The 22473-nt window shown below is 32.6% G+C and overlaps 1 protein-coding gene across 4 annotated transcripts in view; it reads left to right on the top strand.

Moving 5' to 3' along the window:
- Positions 1 to 22473, top strand: part of LOC114338766 (ornithine decarboxylase) — a 200129-nt gene that overhangs the window by 45146 nt on the left and 132510 nt on the right. The window contains exons 1-2 of one of the 4 annotated variants that reach the window (XM_050648681.1): positions 12526 to 12830; positions 21569 to 21737. The gene's annotated coding sequence lies outside the window, so the exon portion shown is untranslated. Of the gene's footprint in view, positions 1 to 12525; positions 12831 to 14273; positions 14581 to 21568; positions 21738 to 22473 lie in introns of those variants that run through there. The other 3 variants (XM_028289378.2, XM_028289375.2, XM_028289376.2) reach the window with 3 other exon arrangements.

Genomic DNA, 22473 nt, shown 5'->3' with positions numbered 1-22473 from the left:
GAAATAACGAATGTCCTAATCACTGGTCTTTATAACAAACACTGCTTGAATACGCAATGTAGATTACCGAAATACTTAACATCTATAAATCATTCATTCATTCTATTTTTTAGTTGTATATTGTGTATATTTGAATATTTTGTATATTACGCATATTAAAAATTAAATAATAATTTACGCAACAAATACATTTATTTTTACAGATGGAGAAGTTGAGAGCGCGAGTCGCAATTTATGAATGTGTTGCGCACAATTTTTTTTCTATAGCCACATTTGCAAATAAAAAACAAAATAGATTTTTGTAGCATTTTAACCAAAAACCCTCAAAAAATTAAGATTAACGAAATTGATTTAAATAAGATAAAGTAATCAAATAGAGTAATTAAATAACACCAAATATCAATAAAGTTGATACAGGATGAGCGCGCTAATAACCGGCAAAATAACGCAAAAGATGGAAAACATATTAAATTGTGAGATAAAAAGACATGAAACTATTGGAGTTCGGAAATTTAGCGATAAAAACCTATAAATTTACATTTTATTTATTGTTTCCCATCTTTAGACGTATCAGAGGAGTATGTCAACTAACACTGTCACAGTGGCAGTTGCCAAACTGGTCCGATACGTCTAAAGGTGGGAAACAATAAATAGAATATAAATGTATAGGTTGTTATCGTTAATTTTCCCACCTCCACTTTATCTCACAACTTAATATGTTTTCCATCTTTTGAAAATAACGCAAAAGATGAAAAACATTAAATTGTGAGATAAAAAGAAATGAAACTATTGGAGTTGGGAAATTTAGCGAAAAAACCTATAAATTTACATTCTATTTATTGTGTCCCATCTTCAGACGTATCAGAGGAGTATGTCCACTAACACTGTCACAATGGCAGTTGCCAAACTGGTCCGATACGTCTAAAGGTGGGAAACAATAAATAGAATATAAATGTATAGGTTTTTATCGCTAAATTTCCCACCTCCACTAGTTTCATTTCTTTTCATCTCACAACTTAATATGTTTTCCACCTGTTGCGTTCTTTTGCCGGTTATTAGCGCGCTCATCACTGTAGATCTTAAGAAACAGGAGGATTACACGCGAGATAAACACGCAAAACAAAATATTTATTGTCTAGAATCCATCTTGGTTTAAACATGTTTAACAGAGACTGTACAGAAATATTAAATACCATTAAATATTTAATATTGAAAAGTTAAATATGCACTATTCACCAAAATATTGTAAATATTAAATTGTATCACATAACTCAGTTCAGTTTATTGCATTATTCTAATATAAACTTTCTTAACTCGAAAATACACATCACTTGAATCTACAGATAGTACCGGGTGTCCCAATAAGAATGGCTCTCGGGCATATCTCAGGAACCGTTGATAGTACAGCTTTGAGGAAAAAAAATATAACAAAAGTTGCCTCGGGAAAACCCTGGAAATTATTTTCATAATTGTAGGTCCAACGTTAGAGGGCGTAATTATGTAAATATCAAAAATTAAAAAATCAAAATTTTACAAAATTTGTCCAATGAAAGGGCACTGTAAATCCGATCATCGTATTCTTCATAAAATTCTGCACATATTTGATTTCACAAGTTTAAGTCTAGTTTTGCAAATAAGAGGTTGGGGTGAGTGGGAACCTTTTTATGAAAAAATGGCTGGTTCTGCTGCTCAATCAAATTTTGCAAACTTGTGTCTTGTTGAAAACAACCCTTATTCGTCAATGTAAGTGTTATAATTTCGAAACAGCCTAATCAGTAATATGCCAGCTAGGAGGTGTTATTTAATTTTTTTCAGAAATCTAGTTTTCTTTGGAAAATATTAAATCAAGTATGCATTTTTAATCCAGTATTACAAAATTAGACCTAATTAGCAACAGAATAGCGAAAACAGCACATCGATACCTTTTTTCTATCTCGAAATATCTTAAGAAACACGTAAATTTTAAACATATCTGTTACTGTCACCGGTAAACGAAGTTAAGGAAAAGTAGTGTGCTATGGAAAAAGCAAATAAACATTTTCCAGATGTAAACGTATATAATTAATTAAAGCAACAATAAGACAAACAATAGTATAAAATATAACAAATAAATAAAAACAACTACATACTTACTGACGACCTAAATGTTCAAATTGTTGCCCATCGTTTTAGATGCAAGCATTTACTGTTTCAAGAGTAGATTGAACAGTAGTCTTAATTTCTGCTCTCTGCTCTGGTCAGATAATTGGACATTTTATTTTCGATAATGCTATTACTGGTGAACGCTATCTAAATTTTTTAAGGAATAAATTGCCTCTTCTTCTGGCAGATGTATCGCTAGCATTTCGAGAGCAGAAATTGAGACTTCTGTTCAATCTAGTTTTGAAAGAGGAAATGTTTGCATCTAAAATGATCGGCAACAATATGAACATTTAGGTTGTCACTAAGTAGTTGTTTTTATTTCTTTGTTATATTTTATAGTATTGTTTGTCTTACTGTTGTTTTAATTAATTATATACGTTGACATCTGGAAAATGTTTCTTTGTTTTTTCCATATCACACTACTTTTCCTTATCTTCGTTTACGGGTGACAGTAACAGATATGTTTAAAATTTACACGTTTCTTAAGATATCTCGAGATAGAAAAAAGGTATCCACATGCGGTTTTCGCTATTCTGTTGCTAATTTTGTCTAATTTTGTAATACAGGATTAAACATGCATACTTGTATTTAATATTTTCCAAGGAAAACTAGATTTCTGAAAAAATTAAATAACGCCTCCTAGCTGGCATATTACTTATTAGGCTGTTTCGAAATTATAACTCTTACATTGATGAAAAAGAGCTGTTTTCAACAAGACCAAGTTTGCAGAATTCGATTGAGCAGAACCGGACTTACAGCCATTTTTTCATAACAAGGTTCCCACTCACCCCCACCTCTTATTTGCAAAGGTGGACTTAAACTTGTGAAATCATATATGCGCAGAATTTTATGAAAAATACGATGATTGGATTTCCAGTGCCTTTCATTAGGCAAATTTTGTAAACTTTTGATATTTTAGTTGTTGATATTTAATTACGCCCTCTAGCGGTGGACCTACAATTATGAAAATAATTTCCAGGCTTTTCCCGAGGCAACTTTTGTTATATTTTTTTTTCTCAAAGCTGTACTATAAACGGTTCCTGAGATATGGCCGAGAACCATTCTTATTGGGACACCCGGTATAGTTGAAAATAGAAGAACAAGTACTCACAATAATTTAGATACAGCTGTTATTCAGATCAACTGAATCCTGACTTTAGCACTATCCGAATCTTTTATAAAAGAGTTCTCCATACTTAGATTCGGAGAAACTGAACTTCCAATCAGGAAAAAATCAGATTTCCAATTAACTAACTGGGATAAACTTGGATTCTTAGTGCAACAACCTGGCATAAACTTTGGAACAATAGAAAATAGGCGAAGAAACAAAAGATAAAAATATAAAGAATACAAAAGATACAAAAAATATCTTACCCTTTCACAGGGGCCTCGAAACATTCTTGCATTTTGATATGTTGATTTCGTCAACGATGCGGCAAATAAAATAGAAATGAGAATGTATTCCTTTTTATAGAAAAATATTTAAATAGGAAAGATTAGTTAGTGTTTTCTGTGTGGTCGCAAAAGACAGAATTTTAGGGTGGTTTTAACGGAGTATTTTCAGTATTTCGAATTAAAAAAAAAATAGTATAGAAACAGGCAGATCGCGTATTGGTATTTTATCGTAGCACCTTTTAAGGAATTATACGGCTTGTTTAAGGGGGTAGGCGCAAAATCTTGGCCAAATGCTATTTAAATGCATTCATTTTTTTTGGAATCCTGAAAAAAGTAATAAGTATTTTTGAAAAATTTAAACGCAGAGTGAAAGATTACATTATTTCCGAGGGCCGAAAATCTCTGAAAACTTGTATAATGTTTATTTAATAAGTTAAATGGTGTAAAACAAAAGAGAAAATTTAGTGTGATTTTTAATTTTAAATATTTTATTTAAAAGAAACTTTTTGTTTATTCTAAGGGACTTTCGGCCCTCGGTAATAATATAATCTTTCATTCTTTAGTTTTCTAAGGATTCGAAAAGAAATTAATGCATTTGGATATCATTGGACCAAGATTTTGCGCCTACCCCCTTACGGCCAGTTTCACAATCTGTGGTTAACCCTAGCGGTCAACTAACCTTTACCCTCAGTCTAACTGACAGTTGTTGTTTCACAACCACAGATTCAATCATGGTTAGTTGACCGTAAGTTTTGTTTTATTTTTCTTATGTTGGTAGGAAGTTATGGACAATGATCACCAGAAATAACATTTTTATGGAGAATTATCAGATCAGCTGATGAGTATATTATGAACATTGACGAGTCGGATGAATTTTGATTGATTTTTATTAGGATAAATTCAATAAATTGTTATATTTCTTTAGGACTATTTGTTGTATATATTATTTAGGGATTTTATATTTAGTTGTGGAGTTTATTTTGCAGATTAAGGAAAAGTAAATGTGTGTATATGTGTGGTTAGGATATTCACTGCGAGACTTTTGGTTTCATTTGCATAATCATAGTTTTGATGTGGATTCTTGCTATTTTGCTTTAAAAATTCATACATTTTAACATATCTCCTATGAGATTAATAAAATTTGATATATGATGGCTGCATCTTAGATTTTGGACCATATAAATTAGTATGCAGAACTTTTTTGAATTAACTTTTTTTCGTAAAATTAATATTAAAAATGCTTCCTAAACGTGCCCAACTAAAGTACACACGCTGTATATTACATGCACATTATACATCTAAGTTTTGTTTAAAATAATAATATTTGTTTTACGGTCTTTCGCCAAAATCGTTAAAATTAAATTAATATAAAAACATGTAGCAAGCAAGAGACTATAAGTATGTGTATTAATAATTACCCCAGGAAACAAATCATTTAACAATCGAAAAATTATTGGCCGCTGAAATGCTAAATGCATTTAAGTACATCATATAAATTCATATCTGTAATTATAATTTACGTGTACCTACGTGTATACACTCTACATTCTGCCCTGTCAATAAAACGAAATTAGGTTAGGATAACCTCTGGTTAAGACATAGATATATAATACTCTAGATTGCGCCTTACGATCTTAAAATGGGTGACGGTTGCGACAGAGATAAATGAGCCTATTTGGTCGGTAGTCTCTTTCTAATTCAAGGGGAGTATCGACGACGTCACTATCCTACTCTGTCGTCGAGTATTTTAGATGGTTTGACAGTTCGAGCGGATGGCGACGAGAACTGGTCGTTTGTCTTCGGACGTGGATAATCCTGGTTCGAATCCCATACCAATCTTTCCTTTTTTTATTTTTTATTTAATCAATATTGCGTTTATTAGATATTATTACATCTCTAAAGTAAATCTATGCAAAGAAATATATAACAAATAAGAAAAACTGTGTAGGTATCTATAGATTTTTAAAAATATAAAAGCCAATGTTATTTTTTTAATAAGTTAATTGTAGAATAGTATAAAGTAATTGTTAAAAATATTCGTAAACAATTACCAATAATTAATATCAACATAATGTACCATCGATTTATTAATTGAATCGGTCATTTCAAAAACAACATGAGTCACATATTCCTAATTTTACAGAAGAGCAAAAAAACTAACTATATAGTCGAAAGATGGATGAAATGGATGACATCAAAATTCAGAGTTATATTGTAGTTTTGTTCCTAACGTTTTTACTGGACTGGTGTCGTTTTTGCACACAACGTTTATCTTAAAGGAGTCTATTCCTCTCAAAAAGTTAGTTTCTGAAAATTGTGGACTTTGCTGTGTTTGAAATGACCGATTCAATTATAAGTAATTAGACATTATTTTTATTTATGAAACTATTGTTACAATTTTGTTAAAAAGTAGAAGCAAAACAAACATTCACATCATTCGAATAAGGACGAATTTATATTAATAACGAATGACTTTTATTTTACTATGCAGTTCACAAATTATGTATTCCAATATTAACTTACTATACATACATTTATTATCTGCTAGATTTACTTAGGTCCATTTTTCAGATGTAAAAATATCTAATAAACGCAATATTGATTAAATAAAAATAAAAAAAGTAAAGCTGGTATGGGATTCGAACCATGATTATCCACGTCCGAAGACCAAAGACCATTTCCCGTCACCACCCGCTCCAAATGTCAAAACATATTACTCGATAAAGTGGGATATTCACGTCGTCGATATTCCCCTTAAATTAAAAAGAGACTACCGACCAAATAGGCTCATTTATCTCTGTCGCAACCGTCACCCATTTTTAGATCGCAGGGCGCAATCTAGAGTATTATATATCTATGGGTTAAGAGCTTAACCATCACTCCCATAGATTTATAATACTCTAGATTGCGCCTTACGATCTTAAAATGGGTGACGGTTGCGACAGAGATAAATGAGCCTATTTGGTCGGTAGTCTCTTTCTAATTCAAGGGGAGTATCGACGACGTCACTATCCTACTCTGTCGTCGAGTATTTTAGATGGTTTGACAGTTCGAGCGCATGGCGACGAGAACTGGTCGTTTGTCTTCGGACGTGGATAATCCTGGTTCGAATCCCATACCAATCATTACTTTTTTTATTTTTTATTTAATCAATATTGCGTTTATTAGATATTATTACATCTCTAAAATAAATATATGCAAAGAAATATATAACAAATAAGAAAAACTGTGTAGGTACCTATAGATTTTTAAAAATATAAAAGCCAATGTTATTTTTTTTAATAAGTTAATGGTAGAATAGTATAAAGTAATTAAAAATATTCGTAAAAAATTACCAATAATTAATATCAACATAATGTACCATCGATTTATTAATTGAATCGGTCATTTCAAAAACAACACGAGTCACATATTCCTAATTTTACAGAAGAGCAAAGAAAACTTAACTATATAGTCGAAAGATGGATGAAATGGATGACATCAAAATTCAGAGTTATATTGTAGTTTTGTTCCTAATGTTTTTACTGGACTGGTGTCGTTTTTGCACACAACGTTTATCTTAAAGGAGTCTATTCCTCTCAAAAAGTTAGTTTCTCAAAATTGTGGACTTTGCTGTTTTTGAAATGACCGATTCAATTATAAGTAATTAGACATTATTTTTATTTATGAAACTATTGTTACAATTTTTTAAAAAAGTAGAAGCAAAACAAATATTGTTCACTTCACATCATTCGAATAAGGACGAATTTATATTAATAACGAATGACTTATTTTACTATGCAGTTCACAAATTATGTATTCCAATATTAACTTACTATACATACGTACATTTATTATCTGCTAGATTTACTTAGGTCCATTTTTCAGATGTAAAAATATCTAATAAACGCAATATTGATTAAATAAAAATAAAAAAAGGTAAAGTTGGTATGGGATTCGAACCACGATTATCCATGTCGGAAGACCAAAGACCATTTCTCGTCACCACCCGCTCCAACTGTCAACACATATTACTCGATAAAGTGGGATAGTCACGTCGTCGATATTCCCCTTAAATTAAAAAGAGACTACCGACCAAATAGGCTCATTTATCTCTGTCGCAACGGTCACCCATTTTAAGATCGCAGGGCGCAATCTAGAGTATTATATATCTATGATCACTCCATCCTCTGGTTAAAAATGGACCGTGATAGTGTGACGTCAAAACGTCAAAATTTTTCCAAACACGTTGTGTCTAGGTATACGCTAACGTGTACGCAAATAAAAAAGTTAGGTAGAATTAAAGGTCATAACAAATATTTTTCTATCAAACAAACACTAAACATATTAAAATAGCGTGTATCAAAATATACAGTCACTGCCCACGCTAAATAGTCACTAGCTTGATGAAGTTTAACTTTTTTATTTGCGTATATTTTAGCGTGTACCTAGACACAACGTGTTTGGAAACCTTTTTTTGACGTTTTGACGTCACGACTATCGCGGTCCATTCTGTCAGTTAACCACAACTTCGCCGTTGACCTGATATTGTGAAAAGTATATTTCGGGGTAACCTCTGGTTATCTCTTAACCACAAGTTAACTTTACTTTGTGAAACCGGCCGTTAAAGGGAGTAGTTTGAATATTTGCAAAAAAAAACTATAATTGACCACGTTAGACAAAGCATAACTGAAATCTATACTTGAGATCCGCAATACAGTTTTACAACGATAAAGCACAGATTATTTAGGTTAAAATTACACTGAATGGTAACAATATAACGGGCATTTTATTATCACGGCCAACAAAATCATTTCTCAAGAAATTTTTTACAAAAATTGAAGTCATGCATAGAGTTTTCAGTAAAACTTAATAAAAAAACGAAATTTAAACGACGGGCGAGTACCGTACAAAGTCTGCCAAAGAGCTAGAAGGCTTGGTCACATTATACGAATGTTAGAGAACCGAAGTATTAAAACAATACCGAAGGAGGGAGAAATGACTACACTTGAGTTAAAGCTTTTGTCAACTTATGCTTTGAACCTTTGAATCTACATAATTACGTTGTTCATATTATCAAAGATTTTTTTTTTGTAAATTTGAAATCTTTATTTATTAGTTATCATTTTTTAATAAAATAAGGTTTAAGGCATGATATACCTAATATAGAAGCTTATAACTATGGCACAATATTATATGAATAGTTCCGTTATCAGTCTAATTAATAACATGTATTGAACATTCCATTACATAAAGTGAATTGTATTTGTAACTTCAAAGATGTACTATTACGTATCTAAATCATAACATTGATAAAAAACGAAAATAAAAAAATGTAAATACTTAAAAATTTCTGGAATGCATCAGGTGGTTAGTAATTATGTGACAAATCTGTAATGTTCATAATTGGATGGTGTTATGCAACAACGGGTTAAGGGGAGGGGGGAGAGATATGGTTTGAAATCAACATTTCAAGTACATTTTTGTGATTATTTCATTCATAGGAGATTCTGTCCAATAGAAAGCTACAGAAATAAAAATTAAACTGATTATTTCATTCATAGGAGATTCTGACCAATAGAAAGCTACAGACATGCAAATTAAGGTGATAATTTTTGATAATCTCCCGTCGTTAAGCATATTACGTCAGATGCCCTTCGTTGCTACGAAACATAGGCGTAACCAGGATGATCCTAAGGGGGGGGTTACAACTACCTGAAAGGGGGGGTTACAACTACTGGAAGGTCTCTGAGGGCTATGGTGTTAAGTGTATAGAGCTCAAAGTACATCCCAATGGGGGGGGGGTTATAACCCCCAAAACCCCCCTGGTTACGCCTATGCTACGAAAAAATACATTCCGTGGCATTAATGACAAATGTTTTAAAAATTATAAAAGTGATGACTTTCAACCGTCAAATACATATTTATAACAACTGTGTGTTTAATTTCACTAATTGGTACTTACATATATAAATTACAATAAAATTTTGGTTTTAAACAGGTTTATTCATGAAATAATCGCAACAAATTGCACTCGAACTCTAAAATTAATATAGAATTTTTGCCCTCGTGACACTTTGACATAATTTCACGAGCCGAAGGCGAGTGACACTCGAGAGAGAGGCCAAAGTGACACTCGGGAAAAATTCAATAATTTTAGAGCTCTTGTGCAATTACTACTGATTATTTCATTCATAGGAGATTCTGACCAATAGAAAGTTACAGAAATCTGAATTAAATCGATAATTTTTGATAATCTCCCGTCGTTAAGTATATTACGTCAGATGCCCTTCGTTGCTACGAAAAAATACATTCAGTGACATTAATGACAATTAATGTTTTAAAAATTATAAAAGTGATGACTTTCAATCGTCAAATATTTATAAAAACTGTGTGTTTAATGGTACTTACATAAATAAATTACAATAAAATTTTGGTTTTGAACAGTTTTATTCATGAAATAATCACAACAAATTGCACTCGACCTCTGAAATTAATATAGAATTTTTGCTCTCGTGACACTTTCGACATAATTTCACTCGCCTTCGGCTCGTGAAATTAAAACTGTCAAAGTGTCACTCGGGAAAAATTCAATAATTTCAGAGCTCTTGTGCAATTACTACTGATAATTTTTGATAATATCCCGTCGTCAAGTATATTACGTCAGATGCCCTTCGTTGCTACGAAAAAATACATTTAGTGATATTAATGACAATGTTTTAAAAATTATAAAAGTGATGACTTTCAACCGTCAAATATTTATAACAACTGTGTGTTTAATTGTACTAATTTGTACTTACATAAATAAATTACAATAAAATTTTGGTTTTGAACAGTTTTATTCATGAAATAATCGCAACAAATTGCACTCGATCTCTAAAATTATTATCGAATTTTTGCCCTCGTGACACTTTGACATAATTTCACTCCCCTTCGGGTCGTGATTATGTTAAAGTTTTTGATCTTGGTAGTTTCTTGGAAGAAAAAAGTTATTTTATTCAACTTGTTAATTCAGAAATACTTGTAACAAAATTATATGTAATATATTATACTATAATAAAACTACATCTGGAACGCTTTCAAATAAAATTTCCTCATCCTCATCTTGTGAAAATGAAGACTTTATGTGATTAAAATAATTTAACATTTTTTGTCTGTTTGAAAGGAGTAACATTCTTTTACTCCTTCACTTTTGCTAACACTAATTTAATATTTGCTCACAGATCGTATTTAATCGTCGACAGACAACGATATCTAAGAATAGGTGATTTTTTTTATTTCTGCATTGCTGCAGTATCAGTTATTGCACTAACTTTATTACCCGTAAGAGATTCTTTTTGAATATTTTCTGGAATTTCTGAAAAAGATTAACAAAACAATCGCCATTCATTGTCAATATTTTGTGTTATGTCCCAATTATTGACATAATTCCCAGAGGCATACGTATAAAATTATGTTAAAAAATATTTATTATCAGAATGTCATAAAAGTTACGTAAATCTGATAATTATGTACAAATCGGCAACACTGTCGATTTTCTACACTGTCTGGTACTACGCGAAAAATGGCCGACAATCTGCGCAGTAATAGTGCGCAAACTTTTCCCGCCTTCTAGTGTGTCACTGCTGTTGCGTTTTCTATGCTGTGGCCATGGACAGATAGAGTGATAAAACAAGATGTTTTGCTGAAGATGGGGAAGTAATGTGAAGTCGTAAAAACAATACAAACGAAAAAACTGGAATATCTAGGCCACATAATGAGAGGCGAAAAGTACTCCCTGCTAAGGCTCATAATCCAAGGAAAACCCTCGGGAAAAAGAAATTTGGGACATAGAAGGATTTCCTGGTTGCGAAATTTAAGGGAATGGTACGGGTGCAGTTCAATACAATTAATTATTATAATTGTTCAGAGCTGCAGCCAACAAAGTTAAAATTGCTGTGATGGTAGCCAACCTCCGATAGAAGACGGTACTGCAAGAAGAAGACCATCCAATTAAGAGATAATTAGGCGTTTTCAGACTTTTGGACCACTGCGTATACAGGGTGGGCCAAAGAAAACAGTCCACCTCGATATTTGGCAGTACACATTTATTAGATTTTAAGGAAATGAAGAAACAGGTCGATTTTTGATCTAAGGGGGACACATTTTTACGGTACATACATCTGTCATTTGTCAACCCCTCCCTTCCACTCCCCCACCCCTTATTTTTAAATAGGGAATAGGGGTCGTGTGCTAGCTCATTTGAAAGCTTATTCAATTCTCTCTTCAGTAATACTAACATTGACATAATTATTTATACAGGGTGTCCAAGAAAAATTATTTAGAATTAAATTAATTGACACAAAAAGAAGAATCTATGTAATTTATTTAACTTAAAATACATTCTACTGCTGACAGAAAACATAAAAAAATGTTTATTTGATAAATAAACATTGTTTGTTGCTTAAATTCAATATTCAACTAAATAAATTGCATACATTCTTCTTTTTTTGTCAATTAATTTAATTAAAATATTTTTTCTTGGACACCCTGTATAAATAATTATGGTAATGTTTATATTACTGAATAGAGAATTGAATAACCTTTCAAATGAGCTAGCACACGACCCCTATTCATTATTTAAAAATAACGGGTGGGGGAAGTGGAAGGGAGGGGGTTGTCAAATGACAGATGCATGTACCGTAAAAATGTGTCCCACTTAGATCAAAAATCGACCTGCTTCGTCATTTCCTTAAAATCTATTAATACTGCCAAATATCGAGCTGGATTGTTTTCTTTGGCCCACACTGTACATAATTGTCAATGTTATAATTTAATAAGTGTCTAGTAAATACCTGACGAATATATCTTTTACCAATCCACTCCAAATTAATTTTCAAACATTTTTTTGAGTGCCCGGTCTCTCCCCACTTTAAATCACGGTTTTTTTTATCAAGTTCTCAAGTTTTTATCATTAAATTGATAGTAGTTTCATCATGCACATTCATGATAGATATTTCAAAATATGAGATTAATTGATTGAATAATCGAATTGTTAAACACTCCTTCTACAACACATGCTGATACGCTGAAGCGTCGTATCTTAGGAGGGGATAAGTGATATATCTTTCGGAACCACGCTAGCTAAAGTCTTAAATACTAAAATACTTCACATCGCTCGGTTCGCGCGTTTTGTTTGAGTTTTCCAAAGTTTTTGAGTGTTCTTTTTTAATACCGGTGGCTAGATGACCCGCTGGTAGTCGACAAATTTATCCAAAAAAATTTTCATGTGTTCATATGTTATAAACAAAGTCCCATTTACCCACGGACTTCAGGTAATTACATTATTTTTTTAAGGGCGTAGACGCAAAATCTCGCGCCAATGTGTTTTAAATGCATTCATTTTTTTCGAATCCTGAGAAAACAAACTATTTTGCATTTTTCAAAAAGTATTTTTGAAAAATTTAAACGCAGAATGAAATTATTACTGAAGGCCGAAAGTCGCTTAGAATAACTAAAAAAATTCTGTTGAATAAGATATTTGAAATTAAGAATCACACTAATTGTCTCTTTATCTTCACCCCTGTAACTTATTAAAATAAACATTACAGAAGAGTCCAGGGACTTTCTGCCCTCGGGAATAATGTAATCTTTCATTCTGCATTTAAATTTTTCAAAAATACTCGATAAGTTTTCTCAGATTTCGAAAAAAATTAATGTATTTAAAACACATTGGCGCGAGATTTTGCGCCTATGCCCTTTTTTCATTTAATGCGTTTTAAAGTACACTAAGCATCAAAATTAACGGACCACCTTAAAAATGGGACATGTTTGATGTCTCGTATTTCCTAAATCTGTTGTCCGATTTTAGAGGTTTTTTTAGTATATTATTACTTTATTCTTCAAGAATATTGACGTAATACTATTATTGCTAACCAGGTAAATGTCATTGTATACCGGGTGTAACAATGATAGTGTGTGTTTTCCTCAAAGTTTGAAAGACCCTGTGGAATATTCTAGCGTATGTAAATTTAAAACTCAACTGTAGCCTTAGGCTTTCTTAACAATTTGGTTTTTGATTCTTTCACTAAGTGGGTTAATAAAAAAGTTACGTACTTGTTATTCATCAATATAGGGTGTTTCTAAATAAGTGCGACTACTATAAGGAGTAATTCTGCATGAAAAAGTAAGGACCGTTTGCTTTATAAATATATGTCCACAAAGGCTTCGTTTCTGAAATACGGGATGTTGAATTTTTTCTTACAAACTGACGATTTATTTATTGCTCTAAAACCGGTTCAGATATGCAAATTAAATTTGGTAGGTTTATTCTATATACTATTCATTATCTTTATACTATCTTTATACTATTCATTATTTAAAAATAAGGGGTGGGGGAAGTGGAAGGGAGGAGGTTGACAAATGACAGATGCATGTACCGTAAGAATGTGTCCCCCTTATATCAAAAATCGACCTGCTTCGTCATTTCCTTAAAATCTAATAAATACTGCCAAATATCGAGCTGGATTGTTTTCTTTGGCCCACACTGTACATAATTTTCAATGTTATAATAATTTAATAAGTGTCTAGTAAATACCTGACGAATATATCTTTTACCAATCCACTCCAAATTAATTTTCAAACATTTTTTTGAGTGCCCGGTCTCTCCCCACTTTAAATCAAGGTTTTTTATCAAGTTCTCAAAATTTTTTCCTTGAATATCATTAAATTGATAGTAGTTTCATCATGCACATTCATGATAGGTATATCAAAATATGAGATTAATTGATTGAATAATCGAATTGTTAACACTCCTTCTACAACACATGCTGATACGCTGAAGCGTCGTATCTTAGGATGGGATAAGTGATATATCTTTCGGAACCACGCTAGCTAAAGTCTTAAATACTAAAATACTTCACATCGCTCGGTTCGCGCGTTTTGTTATGAGTTTTCCAAAGTTTTTGAGTGTTCTTTTTTAATAACGGTGGCTAGATGACCCGCTGGTAGTCCACAGATTTATCCAAAAAAATTTTCATGTGTTCATATGTTATAAACAAAGTCCCATTTACCCACGGACTTCAGGTAATTACATTCTTTTTTTTAAGGGCGTAGACGTAAAATCTCGCGCCAATGTGTTTTAAATGCATTCATTTTTTTCGAATCCTGAGAAAACAAAGTATTTTGCATTTTTCAAAAAGTATTTTTGAAGAATTTAAACGCAGAATGAAATTATTACTGAAGGCCGAAAGTCCCTTAGAATAACCAAAAAAATTCTGTTGAATAAGATATTTGAAATTAAGAATCACACTAATTGTCTCTTTTTCTTCACCCCTGTAACTTATTAAAATAAACATTACAGAAGTTTCCAGCGACTTTCTGCCCTCGGTAATAAGGTAATCTTTCATTCTGCATTTAAATTTTTCAAAAATACTCATAAGTTTTCTCAGGATTCGAAAAAAATTAATGCATTTAAAACACATTGGCGCGAGATTTTGCGCCTATGCCCTTTTTCCTTTAATGCGTTTTAAAGTACACTAAGCATCAAAATTAACGGACCACCTTAAAAATGGGACATGTTTGATGTCTCGTATTTCCTAAATCTGTTGTCCGATTTTAGAGGTTTTTTAGTATATTATTGCTTTATTCTTCAAGAATATTGAAGTAATTCTATTATTGATATGAATATGTAATGGTATGGATATGTAAATATTACTAGAATGTCATTCTACTTAAAAATGTCATCATTAACTTAAAGAGATGGCTTTTGAATGTTCTTGGATAACTGTTATTTGTATAATTGCAAATTATTAATTCAGTTAATAAATGTGATAATTTTTTCACTATGTATTCAGTGATTGTAATCATTTATATGTACAAAAAAAAACTAATACTCAATAGAGAAAAGAGGAAAAGTGTTAAAGTGATTTTTTAATAATATATTGTTACTACGGAACGCTTACAATTTTGAACATCTTTAACAACAAAATACTTGGATTTAGATCACAGAATATATTATCCTTATGTATTCTCTACTTGGATTTTCCACAAAAAATAACTTTTTATTAAGTTCACGTCTTAAATCAATTATTATTTATCAAATACACTATATATCAATATTATTTAATCAACAACTCAAAATATTCCCGATGCCATGTCAAATATTTAAAATTGTCACTGCATGATTGTCACTGCATGATTGTCACTGCCTGACTGACATTATATTCGACTGAGTGCGTTGTAAGACAAAGATAGATTTGGAAAATATTACCACAGACATTGTGTTCATTTTTTTTTCGAATCCTGAAAAACCAATAAATATTTTCGAAAAATTTAAACGCATAGTGAAAGACTAAATTATTATGAAGGGCCGAAAGTCCCTTAGAATAAATAAAAAGTTTATTTTGAATGAGATATTTGAAATTCAAAATCACACTAAATTTTCTCTTAGTTTTTCACTCCAGGGACTTTCGGCTCTCGCTAATAACGTAATTTTCATTCTGCGTTTAAATTTTTCAAAAATACTTATTAGTTTTTTCAGGATTCGAAAAAAATGAATCCCCATTTGAATAACATTGCAGCGGAAAATACGTACCCATCCTCGTAAGATTTACAAATGAAAATGAATTCTACTTAGATTCAAATTTTTGTTGTACAAAATGACTTCTACCTTCGTCTCTGATTCGGTCAAAATTTTTTTTATTAAATATTTTGTCTCCTATTTTAATTTCCTTTCATTTTTTTTTATGTAGGTGCTCTACATTTTTTACTCATTTAAAACTAATTTGAAGACTGTTTGCGCTATTTGTTATACTTTATACATATTTGTGTTGAAAAAATCTGAAATGAAAATAATGTGTTTAGAAGTTTAGTAAAGTTACTGTTCTATCTTAAAAAAAAAAAACAAGAAAACAAGCAACTATTGCTTGAAGTTAGTAGATAAACTAGATTCCTAATAGTCACCTCTAGTCGTCTATTTCTACCTTTATTATAATAATATGTTCAATGTGTATCTGCAATGTAGTGTTAATAGGAAATAGTGAAAGAGACTTAGAACAAAAACTGGAACAGTGGAGACAAGCTTTGGAGGAAAAAGGTTTAAAACTTAGTAGGATAAAAACAGAGTATTTGGAATGTTTATTTAAAGATGGAGTCACTACAAATAAAATGTTATCTTTGGATGGTGAAATGATTGTGAAAAGCAATAGTTTTAAGTACCTAGGATCGGTATTACAGAGTAATGGAGAAATAGATGGAGATGTGTGCAGTAGAATTAGGGCTGGATGCTGGGTGGATGAAGTGGAAAGAAGCGAATGGTGTGTTGTGTGACAGAAAAATTCCAGTGAAGCTGAAGGGAAAATTCTATAAAACAGCCATAAGACCGGCTATGATGTACGGAACTGAATGTTGGGCAGTGAAAAAGAAAGAGGAACAACGAATGCATGTGGCGGAAATGAGAATGCTTAGATGGATGAGTGGAGTGACAAAGAAAGATACAATTAGAAATGAGTATATTAGGGGAAGTCTAGGTGTGGCACCAATTGATGCCAAAATGAGAGAGCATAGGTTAAGACGGTTTGGTCATGTTCAACGTCGAGACGTTAACCACCCAATACGAAGAATAGCTGAAGTGCAGATTCCTGGAAGGAGTAGGAGAGGAAGATCAAAGAAGACCTGGGGGAGAGGATCAGGCAGGACATGTTAGTAAAGGGGATTAACATTGATATGACCCAAGATAGAATTGTGTGGAGAAATGCAATTAGGGAAGCCGACCCCGCATAGGGATAAGGCAAAGAGAATGATGGTATGTATCTGCAACTTTCTTGATATGTTAATAGACTGTTCAATAAGTTTTGTGTAAAGATTCGATAAGAAAAACTAATTTTTTTTGGTTTCAAATACATTTTATTATTCAGTATAGTCTCCCTGAACATCAATACACTTGTTCCAACGATATTCCAATTTATGAATTCCATCCCTGAAGTGAGAATTTGGAAGAATTGGAAAATACTGTAAGACTTTACACACTTCTAAATAGGTCAGAAAGGCAAACAGGTGTATGTTTTCAAAAAACTACACTATCAAAAGTTTTTTGAAAACATACACTATGCATGAATTTTTTAGATATTTAAACAAATGGAAGTCTCTAGGGGCCAAATTTGGTGAATACGGTGGATGCTAGAACAATTCGAACTTTAATTCATGTATTTTAGCCATTTTCAAAATGCTCATATGACACGGTGCAATGTCCTGATGAAAAAGGATTTAGTTTTCTGCAAACCTGCTCATTTTCACGAATTTTTTCCTTCAGCTGATCTAAACGGTTACAATAATATTCAGAATTTATTGTTTCACTAGTTTGCAACTAACAAAGTTTCTTTCGCATCCCAAAAGCCGAGTCTAACACCTTCTTGGCCGATTTTTGGACACGAACTCATTTCAGAGACAAAGCACTAGGTTTACACCACTCTTTATCACATCCCAAAAGCTGAGTCGTAACACTTTCTGGACCGATTCTTGGACACGAACTCATTTCAGAGGCGAAGAACCAGCTTTACACCACTCTTAGGGTAAGCACAGAACAAGTAAGTCGCGGTGGATGTGTAGGTCGCGGTAGATGCCACTAGTTAAGTCGCGGTCGATGTCGACAGCACATAGCAAGGAGGTCACCTGCGCTGTCAGTCGAGCTAGAGCCACTATCAAGTGAAGTAGTTTAATGAAATTTGAATGGCAAAAAGACTGTGCTTTTGCGATGTTGTGTCAGTCAAGTTATGATAGTGATGAAATGCCAGCTGTAAATAATCAGATTCTCCTTCATATTTCAAAAATTTACTGAATTTAATTACTTTAGAAATTCAAAAATAAACTAAATACAAAAAAGGGATTATATAAAAAGTATCAACTCAGATAGCGCAGGTAATAACAACTTGGCTTCTAACAACGAATCAATCACAGGAAAGCATCCTTGTAGGCCGCGCAGTAGTAAAACAAACTCAAAAGCATCGATGTAAACCTCCAGGATGGCATCGCGCTAAACCTCCACCGCGACTTACCTGCTCTGTTCGCTTCCATTCATTACAATGTGTTTGTTTTACATGGATGTCGACATCGACCGCGACCGACAGCTACAGCTCCACCGCGACTTACTTGTTCTGTGCTTACCCTAAGGGTATGCCATCCAGGAGGTAAGGGATGCCATCCAGGAGGTTTACATCGATGCTTTTGAGTTCGTTTTACATGGATGTCTACTGCGCGGCCCTGTGATGCTTTCCTGTGATTGATTCGTTGTTAGAAGCCAAGTTGTTATTACCTGCGCTATCTGAGTTGATACTTTTTATATAATCCCTTTTTTGTATTTAGTTTATTTTTGAATTTCTAAAGTAATTAAATTCAGTAAATTTTTAAACTATGAAGGAGGATCTGATTATTTACAGCTGGCATTTCATCACTATCATAACTTGACTGACACAACATCGCAAAAGCACAGTCTTTTTGTCATTCAAATTTCATTAAACTACTTCACTTGATAGTGGTTCTAGCTCGACTGACAGCGCAGGTGACCTCCTTGCTATGTGCTGTCGACATCGACCGCGACTTAACTAGTGGCATCTACCGCGACCTACACATCCACCTCGACTTACTTGTTATGTCCTTACCCTTAGCCCGTCCGCACATGGAGCGACGCTCGAAGCACTCGGCTCGATTCAAATCGCGTAGATTTCTCCCTGCCACTCAAGTTCCTTCGTTGTGGCATTGGGCTCTGTACACGAGGCGTTTACGATTGCCAAATCTCCTCGTCTTGTACGACTCTCGTCTCTTGCGATCCGTAGTGCACGAGAAAGTTCGAGTGAGACGCACGTTTTTAGTCATAATAGGTAGTTTATTTTATTTGTTTCCTTCGTTTTTTGTTGTTTTTTTGCGCTGAATGAAATTTTACTTTTATTTAAAGATCGGTGCATGTTATGTTCATTGATTGTAGTACTACCTACTAACTTTGTGGAAATATATTGTTTGTAATATAAAATTCTGAAAACATTGAACTTTTGTTTCTAGGTGTTTATTATAAAATTCTTTGGGGAAATAGAACCCTCAATTGTATAATGCTCATTGTATACAAATGATACTAAAAATGTAACAATACCGTACTTTTTACAGATCTAAATAGTCGTTTGGGTTGATAAATAAAAAGATGTGAGCAAACTGAATCGACTAGTGTGCGGAGAGCAATCGCTTGTGCCGCAGGGTTCGTACAAGACGAGCAAGAGACGCGAACCTCGAGACCTGTTTTCGATCGACTCATGTGCGGACGGCCTTTGCCTCTTGTTTTGATCCAGGATCATGGTGATAGACCCAAGTATCATCCATAATGATGAATCGACTCACAAAATCCACTTTATCTTTTCGAACACACTCTAAATGTTGCTGAGAATGTGTTTTTGTTCCATCGCTAGCGAATGCGGCACCCATTGTGAACAGAGCTTTCTGAAACCCAATACTTCAGTCAAAATATTGCTTACACTGCCCAATGAGATGCCTAAGGCTTCTACTAAATCTCTTTCAGTCACTCGACTATTTTCCAATACCATATCCTGTATTTTTTCTACGATTTCTGGTGTTGTTGCTGTTTTTGGACGTCCTTGACGTGGATTGTCTTCAAGGCTTTTACAACCACGTTTAACTTCAGCAACCTTTCTTTCTACTGTACTTATTAAAGGCGAAGAGTCCTTATACACTTTCAATGTTCGTTCATAAATTTCCTACGCTTTTAATCATAAACGATACTTTTGATTTTTCCACTGTAAAAAAATACTGTGACACATCTATACTAAACAGCTTGTAAACAAAGTATTGACAGATTGAAACAAAACTCATACGTTCGTATGAAGGGTGTACCAGCAACAACAAAAAGTGAGCTAATAACAATGCCCTCTCTTATCGAACTGCAAAATTTATATGACTTATTAATTGTACTGCTGCAATTCCTTGTTTATTAATCTTCTGTTTTGCTTTGTTAAAAAATCGCTCCTAAAATAATCTACGTAAATATATATTTGTTGGTAATTAACATTGTTATTATCACACGGAATAAATACTTTTATGTAATATTAAGTTATCAGTTAATATTTGAGTATCTATTAATTTTAATAATTACAATGTGTAAGTTGATATCGCATATCATAATCCCCTCTATCCTAAAAAGAATCGTGACATTCAAAGTATTTGAAAGTTTCACTGGAAAATATTGTTTAATTTTGGATTTGGAAAATACCACATAAAATTAAATTAAATCCTTGATAGTACATATACCAAAAAAATCAGCGAAGTGTACGTAAAAACAAAAGTAGGTAAAAAAAGAATTACATGAAGGAAAGGAATTGAGTAAGTTTCGAGAAACGAATCCGATAAAACAAGTTAGTCAGTACAGATAAGAGAAAGCTAAACATATAAAAGAAAATAACAGTATAAACATGATATAAAGAAGATAATTGGCATTACCTAAAAAATTCTAAAATATGCAGAACTATACTTCCTTTTTTTTTGTAAAATTTCAATACTAAAATGGAACCAAATGTTATGGTTTTATTTATTTTATATTTTTAAAACATAATTTCTATTCTTCATTTTTAACGTATTTACACACACTTGTTACTTATTCTATTTATTATTTACAATAATTTATAACACACATTCTAAAAATATATAATTTATATCTAATTTGTACAATTTATTTTTGACGTTCTTAATATGCGACAATTCAAATTACGACTGAGCCTAAAGCCCAAACAATTCAACTTAAATATACTACGACCCTATGTTCTACAATATTCTAGGTCGGGCATGGAACAAAAAGAATAACATCGAATTAAATATATTTAGACGAGCTGGTGGCTGGCGCCTGAAAATTGTTTAAACTCGTTCTGTGTTCGTTTGGTCCGTCTCCGGAAGTCTCTAGAAATGCCGAGACCGGCCTACGTGATGTAGGGAATTGTAACATTACCATTTGAATTTTTGTCAATAAACATTTTTTTGTATTTTTTGAACTGAATTAATGTTCCTTTTTTATTCTTTTCAGGGTCGTAACTTGGACGAAGCTAGCCCAGATACTAGCAGCCTTCTTTTACCCTACAACTGGAAAATTTTCCTAAACGGCGAACCGCCTTGGCAGTGCTGACAAAAATCTAGGAGATACTAAGTCACACCTACCTTAATAAACCTGTGTGAATCTGAGCACAGGCTGCCTCGTAAGTATCTTTCGTTTAATTCTCTTTTTATATACTTTAGTTTTTAAAATAAACGTAGATGGTTTCGATTCAATCCGAGTCTCTTACCATCCTCTAGCACGTGTGTCTAGGTCTGCTTCTCTTCAGTGAGGCTCGTAAAAAGACTGAACTGAATCAAAACGCACCGAAATTTGTTATAAATAAGTTGGTAAATATAGTAAATATATAAAATAAATAAAATTTAAAATAAATAAAATATGACATAAAATAAAAAGTCTTGGCAACCAAAAAACTTTTTTAAAATTTGTGTATGTGGAATTTTTGTGAGTGTTGTCCCAATATTAAATTATTAAATATTTTTACATTTACTAAACATAAAACATATAAAAACAACGGCTAAGCCTGACAAAAAACAACTGTGAAGGATATAAAACACACGTCTTTAGGAACATAAGAATTTTTCTTTTCCAAGTTCCACATTGAACACAACTTACAATATAAGAGACTAAAGGTTGTTTGATCGATCAACTATCCTTATGGGAGCTGGTGACTGCATGTACATCTTTAGCTGTGGAACAGTTTCAATGGCTGTTATCTTGTAGTTTGTATTGAGAAGACTTTTTTGTACTGGGCCTGATGATGAGTCATATATTGTAAGACTCGAAACCGGTTGCCCCACGATTATGTAACAACTAATAAAAATACAAACTAAAGATTGCGAGTATTGACTCAATTACCATATCCAATTGTATAATGG

This window comes from Diabrotica virgifera, chromosome 4 (assembly GCF_917563875.1).
Source record: "Diabrotica virgifera virgifera chromosome 4, PGI_DIABVI_V3a".
NCBI classification, from domain to species: domain Eukaryota; kingdom Metazoa; phylum Arthropoda; class Insecta; order Coleoptera; family Chrysomelidae; genus Diabrotica; species Diabrotica virgifera.
This window is presented reverse-complemented; position numbering and strand designations above follow the sequence as displayed.